General features: G+C 37.1%; 1 protein-coding gene and 1 long non-coding RNA gene across 3 annotated transcripts in view; both read left to right on the forward strand.

Annotated features, from left to right (window-relative positions):
* The first annotated feature begins 12,470 nt into the window (after positions 1–12,470).
* Positions 12,471–13,048, forward strand: LOC124875725. Its single transcript, XR_007040108.1, has 2 exons — positions 12,471–12,897; positions 12,974–13,048. It is a non-coding gene; the product is annotated as an uncharacterized LOC124875725 (long non-coding RNA).
* A 735-nt stretch (positions 13,049–13,783) lies between these two features.
* Positions 13,784–15,495, forward strand: part of sema3b (sema domain, immunoglobulin domain (Ig), short basic domain, secreted, (semaphorin) 3B) — a 114,483-nt gene continuing 112,771 nt past the window's right edge. Inside the window, exon 1 of one of the 2 annotated variants that reach the window (XM_047364899.1) lies at positions 13,784–14,244. The gene's annotated coding sequence lies outside the window, so the exon portion shown is untranslated. The remainder of the gene's footprint in view (positions 14,245–15,495) is intronic. The other variant, XM_047364881.1, reaches the window with a different exon arrangement.

Here is a 15,495-nt window from a genome sequence, read left to right on the forward strand (position 1 = left end):
TGAACTTGGGCAACCCTCCGTAGCCCATAAAGAAGTGTTTTCAACTGAGATAATCGAGCCAAAATAATAAGCTTGTGATAAATATTAGCATTATTAAACACTGATGCTCTTGGTAACAAATATGTCTTTATTACATGATGCTCTAATTAGAATAAAATGGTTCTTTAAAAAACAGAAACTTTCCTATAACTCTTTATAAAGTCCATCATCTATAGATCTGACCACAAGCTTAAAAAGTTTACAGCTTTGGGGAGTAAGTTGTAGTGCCACCGTGACACAGCAATCCCAGGCAAAGTGAATTCAAGTCACTGAATTTTATTTTGTGGTCAGTCTGAAAGTTCTCTGGTGTTTGCCAGAGTGATGATCATTTTTAAAATCCTTTAATTATCGTATGTAATTATAGGAGAGACAGGCAAGAAAGAAAAGGAATTTTGGCCTTCTAAGCCTTTTTTTTTTTTTCCTATTTTTGTTGCTAATATAATATCTGAAATTGAAATCACTACATATACAAAACTGGTTTATTTTTACATTTGCCAGAAGTAAGACAGCTATCAGGACACCCTTAAAGCAGAAAAGTCTCAGATACAGTGAATCTCTCCTGATTTTTTCATGGCCTCATTGGGAATTGTCAGGAACTTCAGATAAGGCAACCTTGCTGACATGAGACTGCAATCACTGCTGTCACACTGTTTCCTATCTTGCCCTGTATGGTGGTATATTGAAAACACGTTGCATGGCTACAAACATGGTAAAATGAAGGGGATTTTGTGAAACATGAAGCCCTGTCATGTGTTTTAAATACATGTGTTGCTTTTTATGTTCTAGTGCATTTGCATTGGGATCGAGGGTGCGAATTTCACACGGATCAGAACAGGGTTATTTTTGCCAAGAAATCATATGCCATCAAATAAAACCCTGTTTGGTTTTATTTCTTATTTCATATTTAAGGATCAGTTGAACTATTACGGCCTAAGGCTATTAGAATTACATAAGACAGTACCATTGCAGGTTGAGGACTTGCTGGCCCAGCTGTGCAGTTATATGTCTGGAATTGTCTAATTTTCCCTTGGCTGAGCTGGGTCATAACATGAACATTTTAATGTTTTGTGAGTGCCCCAGGACTGTAAGAGTATAGGTCAAGTCATTCAGAAAGTAGGACAATCCGTGGTGAGTGAATCTTAATCAGTGCATTTCATGAAAGTAAAATATTGTTAGTTAATTGCTGTGAAATGTGATTAGCAGTTGTGTAAATGCTGTAGCTGTGGTGCACAGATGCAGTATGGCCTGTAAGGGCTGCGGCACACTTGGGGAGAAAATTTTTAACATGATTTAATAAAAATCTGTGGCATCCTAGTTTAGCTGGTGTTCAAATTGTGTGTGCTATAGTGTGATGCTATAGTAAGGTGATACTAAAGCATTATTAACCGCTGAAACACAGATGCACAACAGTGTGATGGGGATGTAAAGGTCTTGTGACAGACTGTTCAATGTCATTTTCCTGTTCTTGTTTAAAAAATGTATAGTTAGTTCAGAAGATCCTTTCTTTAACATCTAGACCATTCTACCTTTCCTTATGTCCTATTAGGACCTCAAGATCATTACATTTTACTTATTTTGGAACCATCCAGACCAGAAAATACTTTTCCCAAAACATATTTCTGGTTCAGCATTCTGTCTATGTGGAACTCTGCAGAATTATCTTGGTGCACTGGCTGCTTCAGACTTTAACATCAATATACATGAGACCCTCTAGAGTATCTGTTTTTGGTCAAGCAAGAAGCTGTAGGAATGTTTTTGGGAGCAGAATTTATCAGTTCTTCTCTTTTTATCCTCATAACATAAATCATTAAAAAGGTATGTGTTTCTGCCTTCACCTCTCCCTGGCTAGTCCAGAGCCTCAACCTTTTGTGTGTGCTCACTTTAATGCAACCTGAGAACATAACACACGTTTGCTGCTTTTATTAGATGAACTTTGCTATTCTTAAAAATGAGTGGGCTTTGGTCCTGTTGTAATTTAACCATTATTTATATGTTACTATATTCAGTGTGAGTGTGTGAGTGTGTGTGTGTTTCACAGGGAGGGAATAATGGATTCACCAGGGTCTGTGAAGTGTGAAGTAATACGTCTTTTTAACTTTTGGATGTGAAATATTTATATGAACAGCAGAGCTGCTCTGGGAAGATGATTTGACAGAAAGAAGAGGAAAGAGAGACCATCTCTTGTTTACACAACAAATACCTAGAGCTCCAGAGTAAATATTGCAACAAATCATTACTTTTGATTATATCTTAATTTGTTTGTTATGTTAATATTTTTAAGGAGACCTACAAAAACAAAAGCAGATTACAGAGTTCAGAAAATCTTCCTCTGAGTCAGTTAAAATCAACAAGTATAACTAACTCAGAAGTTTGTATGAAACTCTATAACTGTTGATATTATTGCTGAAAACATGCTAAAATGATAAAAACACGTTTTGCTGCTTTGCGAAATTACTCAATGTACTCGGATGTCTGCTGCTAAATGTCACAGTGAAGCCCTACTAACGCATTCCAACATGATCCGATGCTATCAGATTCACTGAAAGCACTGCTTGTGTTAAAATAGCTCATCTAACAATTATGACACTAAACAGCATCTCTTTTGGACTCAGTGAATTGCGACTGCTTATTTAAATGCTAAGGAATATACATAGGCCGAACCTGTACAGCACTTTTCAAGTCATATCATATATACAGTAACTGCTCAAAGCGCTTTTACACCACAGGTATCATTCAGCCAACCACATGTGATATTAATTGTCTTGCAGATGGGAAAACTGACTTGCGGTGGGGCGAGCTGGAATCAAGCTCATAACCAAGCAAGTACTCATCCTGCTGAGCCAAAGCCGACCCATGGTGAAAAACACGATGAGTTGAGATGTTACAGTATAACACCCATCACTTGCGATGCCTTCTCAAGTTTTTGAGCATGCACAAAACTTCCGTTTTATACCTACTTAATAGGGATTGTGGAAGTTTGCCAGCTTTTGTCAAAATACAGTTTAACCAATCAAAATTTGTTCTGTAATATTTGTAGCCCTGACAGTGCCGGTTGCTGCCTGAATGGCACCCTGGACCATTACCTTCATCTGTGAACAACCACCTCATCTTAACCGATAAAGCCATTTCTGCAAAAAGAAAAAAAACAACCATTATGTGAAATATCAGAAACATTATAAATTTAAGAATATTGCTAATAACTGATCATGACCAAAACTAATTAGAATAAATTAATTTTAACAATGTCAAATATAAGAAAACTACTTGTAAGTTGTGTTATTATAAAAATTGTGTTCAGTGTAGAATAATTCAGCAGATGTCTGACCAGTTTACGTCTGCAGGGTTTTAACATAGAGATGTTCAAATCCACTCCAGACCTCTTACAAACCACCTGGAATAGTTCTCAAATTCAAAACTGATTCATAACCATAGACACGAACTTCAGTTTCATCAGGCACCTTAACAATAACTAATGCAGTGAAGGTAATTAAAGTAAAAGCAGAACTGGACAATTGTTAGATGATCCTTTTTTTCCCTATCAGCATGATTCACAAATATGTATTAACTACAAAGACACATAAACTGACAGTGGTTAAAGCTTATAGTTAAGGTTATAGCTTACAGGTATGAAAAAGTAAAAAGGGAAGAAAGAAAAGAAAAGAAAAAAAAGGGCAGTGCATCGGTATATTTTTAGAAAATTGGCCATAAATGTACACAAAACCAAAAACTATGACAGGAGAAGGCACTCTTTGAAAAATGTCTTTGTATGTTACTCTGATAGGGGAATATCTAGCCTGGAAAAACCTTGAGTGCAGGGCACCTGGTGAACTTGGCTGTTCTTTGTGTGCGTGTGTTTGTCTGTGTGCGCGTGTGTGAGAGAGAGAGTGTTAAAGGCTAAACTGGAGAATTAAGAGGACATTGCAAAGGACAGAAGAGATTGAAGCCTTTACAGAAAGCTATGTGTACTTTTTGCATGCAATTTTATTAGTATATTAGTCAGTGTGTTTGTACTCAGTGTGTGCATCCAGACCTCAGTATAGACAACAGTGTAGCAAGATATGTTAGGAGACCGGCTTCGCTAGAAAAGGCCTTGAACAAACAGAGCATAGAGATCGCAGGATAGTGGGAGGGAGGGATGTGTTAAAGGGGGACTGTTGGAGGGGCACATGGATAACGTGCAGATGCATAGGTTTTTTGTTGGTTTTGCAGAGAAAAGACCTAATTGATTGAGTTTCTGAATCAAATGAGGATAGATGGAGAAAATGGGATAAGTTCATCTGAGAGAGAAGTGGTGGGGGATTAAGAAGGTAGTGAAGCAAAGGGGGGAAAGATAAACTGGAGTAAGGAGGCATGAAGGGGGCAGATGAAGTCAGAATTTAAAACTAAAATGATTAAATTAAAGAAGAATTGGTGGTAAGGTGCAGAGTAGGGTAAGGATAGAAAATTGGGACAGATAGATAAATGGATTTAAAGGGGAAGAGGTCGTTTTAGATAAGGGTGCAAGAAACTGAAAGGAAAACTACAAGGTGAGCAAAGGTTAACTGTGATGGAAAAAATAGGCAACAGAGTCAAACATGTGTGAGTGAGTGTGTGAGAGATAAGAAGAAAGACAAAACAAGAACAGAAGGAGAGATTTTTTCTTTGTTTCGCACATTTCACCCAGTTTCAGTGTGAAAAAGCAGAAGCGATAGTTAAAATGTATGTGAGGATGTACTGGTTCGAAGAAGCCAATCAATAACTTATAAATAAATGATCAGCCACAACATTTCAAAAGGTTCTGACGAAAACAAATTATCTAAGCCCTCATGAGCTATCAGAGGGGTGTAAAAAAATGAGTGAAAGGGTGCTTCAGTGTGCACATAGATTGGGGGTGGGTGCTTCTTTTGTTGCAATGGAAAACATTTGGTGGCTCAGTTGTGTAGGTGTTGATGTTTTCACCATGGCGTGACAGTTTCACATGCTCATGTCCGGTTTGTGAGATCAGAGACTGTTTAACTCTGCGGCTTATCAGCTTTTACGTCAGGTGTCAGATATCAGTTTATGAGAAAACCCCTTTCAGAAGCGCCCACAATGAAAGTGTTCATGAGCTAATAAAAAAAAGTGTGACAATGCAAATACAAGGCCAACACAGATATTTTAGGAAGCAAAGTTTTTCTTTCTGCCTTTGCACCTTTGCACACATGCGAGATGAAGTGAAAAACAGTGATCTAAAAAATGCTTTCCGAAGAGAAGATATTTAAAACTTCATCTGGTGATATACCGTTGTAACTGTGACGACAAGTAAACCAAGATTGAGAGAAAAGATGACGAACCAGGCCTTTTCACACATGCCCAGCTTTGTTTTGTCGGCTTGAAACCACAGCAACAATGAAACAATTTTTACTGCTTCCTCCAGCTCTGTCTGGACTACAATGTCTTAAAAAGAGATTTGCCAACTTACAAATTTTTTTCTGTTTGCGTTGTTTGGTCAAACTTAAATATTTCAGATCATCAAACAGGTTTTAGACACAGTGAGTAAAGAAAAAAATATTTCCACCTAAACCTAATAGCTGATGGTTCCACCCAAGGTGTCAAGAACTGCCTTCAAGTTTTTAAGATAACTGGCAATGAGTTTTTTATGTCACTGCGGAGGAAATGTGCCCCACTCTTCTTTGTTTTAACTAAGGTACAAGCGAGAATGACCTGTTTAGGGTCATGTCCCAACATCTCAATCGAAGGTCCAGATTTTTTCTGGATCACCCAAAAACATTCATTTTGGATATTTTACCCGTTCAGATGGGGACCTGCTGCTGTGATTTGGTTCAATGTACGATCAAAGTGCATTTAAGCTTAAGGTCACCAAGTAATGACCGGACATTCTCCTCAGGGTCTTTGGTAGGAGGATTCATGGCCCCATAAGGTGTTCGGATTAATCATTAAATATGTGCAGGAAAGTTACTTGTTTTGATTGAACATACACCTCTGTATTATTTTATTTGTTCTCCAGACTGTGTCTGAGTCCAGAGGATGCTTGAGTCTATACTATCATTATGCAAGAGGCATCACAGAAGTAAAAGGTTTTTTTTTACCTTTAGTAAACTTAATGAAGCACTGAAGCTAACCCAAAGGGTGACTATGGGACAAAATGTAAAAATATTGCATAAATTACTAAAATGATGTAGAAAGCTTGAAAGTATTTTAAGGGGCCTTCTTTATTCTCATGCATAAAGTTCTAACTTAACTTGAGGTGTACAATTTAACATGTCTTTAAACTGTTTTTGTAAACTAATGGTTAAACTACAGTTTCATTAAGCCCACCCTTCTCTAAATATATCAAGCAAGCTACTGAGTAGGCTTTATCCAAGAAAGTCAGGGGACTTTTTTGGAAACTTATTTATTTCTAATTTATTAATAAAAATCTTCAATTGAAATTGATACATGTTTAGCTAAGGTAATGTGTTCTTTAATTAACTGAGCAATATAAAATTACGTTTATAAAATATAAGCCATTAAGTGATTATGACTTTAATTTTAGAATATAGAAAAAGCAAAAACACAAAATTGATCTGATTAAAAAGACAATATATGTTTGTTTATGTATTCAATATGGTAATTAGAAGATATACATTGACTTAGAAGAAAACTAGCTTCTGCACAGAACGCTGGTATAGAAATGAAATGAACCCCATGTTAATTAGAAATAATATACAGTAGCTTGCACCTCCTAATGCCATATTGTTATGATTAGTAGCATTTGTCAAGTTTCATCAAGGTATAATTAGACAATTAGACTAAATCAGATTTTCTTTTTATTAATTACTGTTGTTTTATTTGGTATGAACAACATTTACATTTGATTACACAAATGCACATGTGTACACATCCTCTCACAGTCTGTGGCCTTACCAAATGTGTGTGAGTGTTTTTTTTTCTGTGTGCACATGTATGTGTGTTTGTTTTTGTGTGGGTGATATTGAATGCTGCTGACAGGCAGTTGTGATTGGCTCCCTCCTCAGAGTCTAGAGATGGCCGTCTGAATGGTGCCAGGTTGACGCCAGACAGACGCCACACAATGTGCTCCTGTTTCTCGCATTAATAAGTGTGAACTGCATTAGCGTTTGGATTAAAATTAAGCTGTTCATGTGCACACATGGGTCTGACCTTTAGTTGTGTATCTGTATGGGTGTAAACCTCCAAGTGAATGCCCACATTGCACAATTCCACAATTGTGCGATTGTGTACTCATCACATTCCACTTCCCACCATTAGTTCTCATTTTCTCAATGCACCATCAGGTGCAGGTTTGGCCAGAGGTTGTATTTTTCATTTTTCTTTTCTATCTGTTTTACAAGGTTTCCTGTAAAGTCAGGTAAAGTAAAGTGAATCATCATCGTCCTTGTCTAATTAAACATATGAAGGGCGTAACAATTTCTATCAAAAAAACTGTTAAAATAATAAAAAAAAGGATTTGCAGCTGAAATCTGCTGTCTTTAAAAGGATAGGTAAGGATGTTTTAGAGAAGTTCTATTAGAAGGTTGTAAGAAGTTAATATCTTGCCTGCAATAAAAAACTGTCTTCTTATAGTATTCTGAGACAATCCAAGACCAAAACAAGCTTTTGGTGTTTTAAAACATCTCTACTCTCAAAAATACCATAACAGTTTAAGAAAATGTCAGTCTATAAATTATTAAATCTTGGTCAAGCTGCGTTGTTACGTTTTCTGAAAGTAAACTGAAGATTTATTCACACTTGAAATGGAGGTAGGATGCAGTGATCTTCCTGTGTGAAACAAACTGAGAATGGAACATGTAATGCATTTCAGGTTGTTGTGAAAATAAAAAAATAAATAAAGAGCATTCGCTTAGACTGCTGTAATATTTCTGCTTTTTACTCTTTTTACTTTGCTTTTATATTAGATGATAACTCTGACTGAAAATTTGTCATATCTTCCATTATCCTATGCATGTTTTGCTCAGGAAAATCATTGGTTATGCACCACCTTCAACCTATTTTGCTAGGAGTAATTATGCACCTCCGAGGACAATGTCAATGTGTTCAATCCTAATATCAGATACAAAAGCCTATATTTTGAGATCAGAATTATCTGTCTGAATAGAAAGCAGACAGGATGGTGAAGGAAGGGTTGGAAGGATGGAAATAGGTTGAAATGTCAAAATGCTTTTCTTCTCTGTTGTTCAATATATATATTGAAGGTTAAAATAAAATATGTAATTACCAAAAATAAATAAAATAAGCTTTTGCATAGATAGCTAAGAGATTTTTAAGATTGGAATTGTTTTAGGACTTTAAAAGTCCTCTGTAGTATTTGTCCCTCTGCTTTAGCTGCTGGGGGAAACTAATCAGGATTTATACCAAATGATGGCAAGCGTTTGGGATCCACTGCAGGTTAGATATTAGCTGCTTATAACCTTTCAAAAACTATTTTTAGGCTAAAGCCCATTTCACCCATTGCCCTCATTTTTACATCCAACCCTAGATTTTGCACATTTAAAATTTGGATCAGGGAGCTTGTTTCTGTGGAGTAAGTGAAGGGTACCCAGGCACAGCTTTCTGACCTTTAAGAAAATGTAGATTTTTTTCCTCTGGGCAGACAAGGAAAAGAACAGCTATTAAATACACTTACAAATAAGAGATTTTCTCTGTTAAATAATGACACAGGTACAAAAATCACTGCAAATGCTTGTTTAAAGTATCCTGACTCATTAACATGTAATATAATAATTGATTATTCTTAAAACCAGTGTATGTCCTGATTAAAAGTGATGTAAATCACCAAGTTTATTTAAAAAAACATAGAAAATGTGGAAAAACACAGTTTTTCTGAATTAAGATATTTAATTTAATGCTAATTATTTTATTAATTAATTCCATCTAATAAGCAAATATAGAAATTTATTGTCTCCACTGATTTGCTTCAGTTATTGCCTTTTTTAATATTCTTAAAATGCTCAATATGTTGACATCTGCTGCTGGTGTAATAAGTATTTACCTTACATGGTTTCCCTGTCTTGGCTGGTTATGTGTGGTAAATATAATCAAAATCAGAAACAACTTTATTGCTAAATAGTGTTTTACACATTTGCTTTGGTGGAAAGGTGCTACACATAGACAAACATATAGCTGACAAAAATAAATTTGGAAATACATAGTTAAAACTATATATATATATATATATATATATATAAAGGCAATATAATAACGTCATAACGTCAATATAAAGGCTTATTGACATTGTGTCTGTTGTGTCTGTCTGTCTGCTCTAAAGAGTTAGTAAAATTTGATGACATATCAGTTTCTTAAAACACTATCCCATTTTGCAGTGGCGCATGTTTTAAATGCTACAATAAATTCACTACCAATAAACAGTGGAAGATTTAGACAAGACCGTAAGAGTTACACTGAGAAGTGAGATGGGGATAATTCATCAAGAGTTTTCAAGTAACAAGGAACCAAATGTGAAAGATATCAATGATCAAAGTATGCTTGTCACCTTAATTTCTCCCATTTTGATTGTAGGTATAACAGCATTAACACAGTCTTGTTGTTCAGCCTACTGGTCACAAAGATCAATACTGAAGGCATAAGAACATTTATTGAGGCTGACTTTGGGGACTGGCTTTGCTGATTACAGCAAATTGATGTGTCCATCTTTCAATTTCAGTTGATACAGGGGATGCTGCAGGATATACTCATTGACAATAGCTTAAAATATAAAAACACAAACATAAGAAAAAGATATAAAGTCAAACTAGTTGAAAAATATCTAAACGGGACAAAAATCTTGAAATGCATTTGTTGTTACTTTTAGCTTTAGAAAAATAAATGAAACTATTTGATGGAGGAACAACAATATGACTGTAACAGGAAATTCAAATCAATAGGGACATCAGAGGGAGCAACAAGACATCATTAGGTCAAGTAAAAACAAGCTTGCAAGGAAAAGGAGTGGCTGAGTTTAAACAGACGTGAAAGAGAGAATGGAAGTGGAGGCTATGCATGTCGGTAAATCATGACTTAAAGCAGGGTAGTGGCGCATGAAGACATTTTGGGGTAGGCTCGCCTCAGTGGGAGCATCATATGGGAAGTGTCAAAGCATCATTTTGGATTACAGCAGGAAGACTTTCTTCTGCACTGGCACAACCAAGAACAGAGCTGTGTTTCTGATGGTTCCAACTAGAATGGAAATTAACTTATTTAGGTTACATTTTCTTAAATATGAGCCCTTAATGTACAAAGACTTCAATAACAAATGCTTGGGTATTACCAATTACTCCTCCCTCCAGTGTATGCTCAGATAACATAGAAAATCATAATGCAAGCACATAAGCCCAAAATCATTTTATTACTGACTGCAAATTACAAATTGTGGACAAGAAGCAAAATGAGGCAGCCTCCTACAAGAGAAGGCAAATAACTCAATTTATATACATTTTCATGTCCCTTTTATTATAAAAAAACTAATAAACTAAAAAAAACACCTGTGATTCCTGATGGTGTGGTAATTGCTTTTCAACTTTTTTAGCTTCTCCCAGCATTGCTTTGATGTTCGCTGGTAGCTGTGAGCAGCCATTAGCTCATTAGCTCAGACACCTCTTTGAATACTTTCTTGTTTCATGTTTCTCCGCCTAGCTCCCTCTGTATCTTCTTCTCAGCCACCAAGCACAGGAACGTCTACACCTCGCTGTGGAACCATGGTGTCGATTTCAGTGCTTCTACTGTATTTAAAGCTTGAAACATGCTCAGTTGCTGTGGGTTTTTACAAATGGCAGCTCTGAGAAAGCCTGAGTACCTTAAAAGAAAACGTGAGGAGTATGTAAACTCCTTGCCAAAATGTCCCTGGCTTGGATTTGAACCCAAGATATTTTTGCTGTGAGGTAGCAGCAATAACAACTGCCTCATTTGCAGCCTTTGGTAAGAACTAAGGATGAAAAATAGACACTATTAGCGAGCACAACTCCGAAACTTTGAACATTACAGTGGGTGCTGAGGTATGAAGAGATTCAAATATGCTCAAAACCCACACTCACTGTTTCATTTGGACTAGGGATTGGCATGCTCAAGAAAATGTACAGATGTTTGAATTTACAGATAATGTTTTACACTTACTTTCAACCAACTTGACTTCTCACACAACTCTGATACAGAATGTGCACATATACTAACCCCTTTCCCATGGACACAGAAACTGTCCTACAAAGCCATATTCACATAATTTACAACATGTCACTTTGTTCTTCAGTCATACAATACTAATACAATCAATATTTTAGCTTGGCAGGCTTAAATTTTTGATGAGTCATTTAAGTCAAAATGTAGTCTGGTTCCCAGTGTCTGTGTCTCTCAGTATAAGTAGATAATTACTGCCATCTTGCCTGGCCTACCAGCTCATCAAAGCCATTCCCAGAGAAAATCTCAGTATGGTTTTGGAAATGAGGAGACTGAGCTGTAGGGTTTACCCAAAAACAGCAAAGCAGATCGGAACCAACTTGATTTATATCGGTAAATAAACCAGCTTCTTCTAAACACAAAAAACCAAGTTTGACTTTTCTCTTCAAATCTGTATGCTATAATGGCTTTTTTTTTTTAAATATACAGCCCAGCCCTGGCAACACCTGATGAGGATTCAAGTATGCTCTTTACTGGAAACTGTAGCAAGGACTCTGGCAAATAAATTGAAAGATGTTCTGATTGGACAGCAACTCTCAAGAAGGCTGTGATGGATGAGAATCATTGAGACAAACTTCTAAGAAATGATTGTTTTGCTGCACCCTTATCACAGGAAGTGAAGCAGGTGCAAGCAGAGGAGTGGCTGGATTTTATGACCACGATGTCTACTTGATTATTCTTTGGAGGTAGACTTAGCACATGGATGAGTTCTTACAAAACGAACTTCTAAATCAAAGGTATAAGCAGGGATTGACTTGTTCCACCCATGGGTCTTCTAACTCTGTTGGGTCTCTGCCTTCAGAGATCCGCTGGTTAGGAACTCATGGTTCAAGTCAAGGACAAGTCGAATGCAAAGACAGTGAAATTAGAGTATAGACACAGAATAAGGTTGATTGGACTCTAAAACATGATGAATTCCAAGGTCATCCTTGAGTTAAGGAAACATGTGAAACAATATTTTAAATTAAGAAAAAACACCAAAACTAAGCTCAGGAGAGGTAAAAAAAAATAAAATAAAATAACAAAGGAAAGCAAAGCAACATGGCATGGGTGTTTTAATGCCACTTTGATAAAAGTTAGGGCTTTGTTTGTTATGATTCTGCACTGGTTGTCTGCATCATCTCTGTCTGCCTGCTCTGTGCTGCAGGTTTTAGGAGGATTGTTTTCACCTGCTCTTTCCCTGCCAGCTCCCTAATTACACTTCATCTGCTCCACCTGTGCTCCTGTCTTTATAAGCAGCTCTCTGACAGACAACCAGTGCCAGATTTTCAAAAGCCTTTGTGTGAGTAGTAGCCAACGGTCCTTCCTTGCGTTTGCCTGATCTGATCTCGGTTTATTCACAGATTTCCCTACTCTGCCTTGTCCATGTCAGGTACCTTCTTGTCTTCTGCTTTCTGGACAAACGACCTTGCTTCTGCCTCCTGACCAACCCTCTCTGCCTAACCCTTGGATCTGTATGCCTGTATCTGGCTCCCCGTTCATGACCTCACCTCTGTGCCCCGACGCACGATTGCAGCCTCTCCCTCAGATCCTGTCGCCTGTTTCTGTCCTCCCGGCTCTGTCCCTGTTTTTGTCTGCTGACACTGGGTTTGCAAACCTGACAGCCAGTGTGACGTTGCCCTGCTGCCTCCTGATGATCACACTGAGGAGCCGAAATTCAGTTAACCTGATCCTCTCACGGACTCTGAAAAGGTTAGTGGCTTTATTTTTGAGTGTTGCTATATTCTCAGTTCTTCGCTTAGCCGCTAACCAGTATGTGTGTCTCCAGAGGTTCCTGTGTCTGTTGCTGGTGGTTTCATGCCGAAGGCCTTCCAGAAAGACCAATAAATATTTTAAAACTTAACAGTTGTGTCCAGCTGAAATTTCGGGTCTTCTGAACAACCTGTTACATGGTTGGGTTGCTCATGCACGTGTTTCTGATTTTTGAAATCAGAATATAATGTGTGGAAAAGTATTCATGAAGCTATAAGATAAAACCATCTGGAGTGTTGTACTTCAAAAAGTTGATAAACATGTCATATGTAAGATTGTCAAATTTACTTTCTGAAATATCACTTCACCAGCCACAATCACGACATCTGTCTCCAACCCAAAGTACATAATAAACAGAGTGCAGGTTCCACGTTTAATTTAACCGAGAGACACACATTGCAGGGAAAATAAAATGTTACTTGGTGCTCTGCTCTGGGTTAGGTTGTTAGGGTGAGCAAATCATAATTTTTACTTAAAGAAATGCAAAAGCAAATTAGAAACTTTGGAATGACTTGACATTTTGAATTATATCAAGAACATTAAAATTGGTTTGAGACATCTACCCAAGGACTGGAATTCAACTAGGTTATAGAGTGCTATTTATAATCATAGGAGAAGGATGAGCTGATTTCTTTTTTTTTTTTTTTTTACCTTCATTTAACCAGACACAGTCTTGGTGATATATACAATTTTGTATAACAGGACTGTGACAAACAGACTTCACCTCTGGACTGTGGTAGAGGGAGTGGCATTGAAAGAAAGAGACGGGTGTGTGCAAGACACAAGGTTTGCTTTCACGCCTTGCTAAGCAGTGAAAGAGTATCGGTCACAGAGGGCAAGTCAAAAGACAGAGCGTAAAAGTTGAGGCAAAAGACGCACAGAAGAGAGAAAAGGCAGAGGAGGAAGAGCAGAACGAGAGAGTTTTGCTAAAAGCAGCTTCTGTCCCACCCCCTGAGTGTCTTCCCCTCCTTTCTGTCAGGATGGGAGGGAAAGGAGTGCAGCAGGAGAGACGGAGAAAGAGCTCAGCCATGCTCGCTCTTTAGCGTAGGACCCAGGAATTCCAGGACCTTTGGAGTTGTGAGCACGCAAACACTCACACATAAATAGGGCTTTGATACAAATCTATACAGGGCTCAGAAGGAGTGAAAGAGAAAAAAAGCTCAGAAAAAAAAAAATAACAGCTCTTTTCGGTGGACTATTTGACCATGATGGCACCTGCCGAGTGGAAAGTGGTTCAGAGGGGCTGAGGACTGAAACGGGACGCAGGCAGGGAATCCACTGATAAAGGTGAGAATGGGAATTAATTACATAATCCATGCAGCTCCTGCATTCTTTTGTCTTTGGGATTGTTCCAACTCAAACAAAGATTTATAGGGAAGGTACATTTAATGAGTGTGTTGAGCTGTGATCTAAAGTGACATGTGAACATAGATGCTTTTAAACATCTCTATTTTTAAACACATCATTTATAACTATGAATTAAAGCCACAGTGTGTTTGATATTTTCACCCCCTGATGCTGAGAATACCCTGTTCGGGTTTATGTTGTGATGAATTTTTATTTTTATTTTTTTTTTACATTTATTTATTACAGGATAAATCTCACTCAGGAAAAAAAAAATCTCATTTCAAGAGAGACCTGTTTCAACATTATATAAAGTCATAAAAGTGCATATTAAATCAGTGTTAAAATGTTTAAGATAATAAATAATCATAAAGCCATGATTAAGAATAAAAGCAGGAGCCTACTGCCACATTCTCAATATTTTTATACTATATTTTACACTTTAACAGTCTGGTTATTTTTGTTCTTCCACGTCTGTGTTCACCATCAGGGTCAATGTAATGTGTAACACAATGCTATTGCTCTAAAGTGCTAGTGGATTGATTTTCAAAGAAAGAAAATCAGCAATTGGATTATTATTTGTGTTATTATTCATTTTGATTTCAGAAGTAAGTGATTTATCTGAGGACAGACTAGGAAGGAAAAGAGTTTCCATGCTTGCAGGTGAATGTGTCTGGGATGTTTTATTTACTACAACCAGTGGATGTAGAGGATTTGGGGCAGTTTTTTTTTTTTTTTTTTTTTTTTTTTACTTTTACAGGCAGTTTTGAGTTTTGTATTGTTTTTGTTACATGCAATAGAAAAGTTTTGATAAGGTCTTACAAGACTTTCATGCACGTTTCTGACCCTTGTAGGCCTAAACCAAGCATTTCTGCAGTTTAGACTGTATAATTGAGTAATGTTTGTTTTTTCTTGTGCAATTAACCTGTCCTTTTTTTATTCTTACCCTCATCCAAAATCATTCTGTCCCTTTTGTTTTCCTGATATCATTACTTCTGCTTTCTTCTCCAGTGTTACAAATACTGATGTTGAATATCCTTCCTCTGCCGTCCCACCCGTCTTCTCTTTTCATCTTCACCATCTTTATAACTATTCACGTAGCTGTATAAAGCTTTTTTGTGTCTGTTATGCCTTTTGTGCCACCCATTATTTCTTGTCACTAAGCATCCCTCTGTTTTGTGTGCAAGGGAGTGT

Source organism: Girardinichthys multiradiatus, chromosome 1 (assembly GCF_021462225.1).
Source record: "Girardinichthys multiradiatus isolate DD_20200921_A chromosome 1, DD_fGirMul_XY1, whole genome shotgun sequence".
In the NCBI taxonomy this organism is placed as follows: Eukaryota; Metazoa; Chordata; class Actinopteri; order Cyprinodontiformes; family Goodeidae; genus Girardinichthys; species Girardinichthys multiradiatus.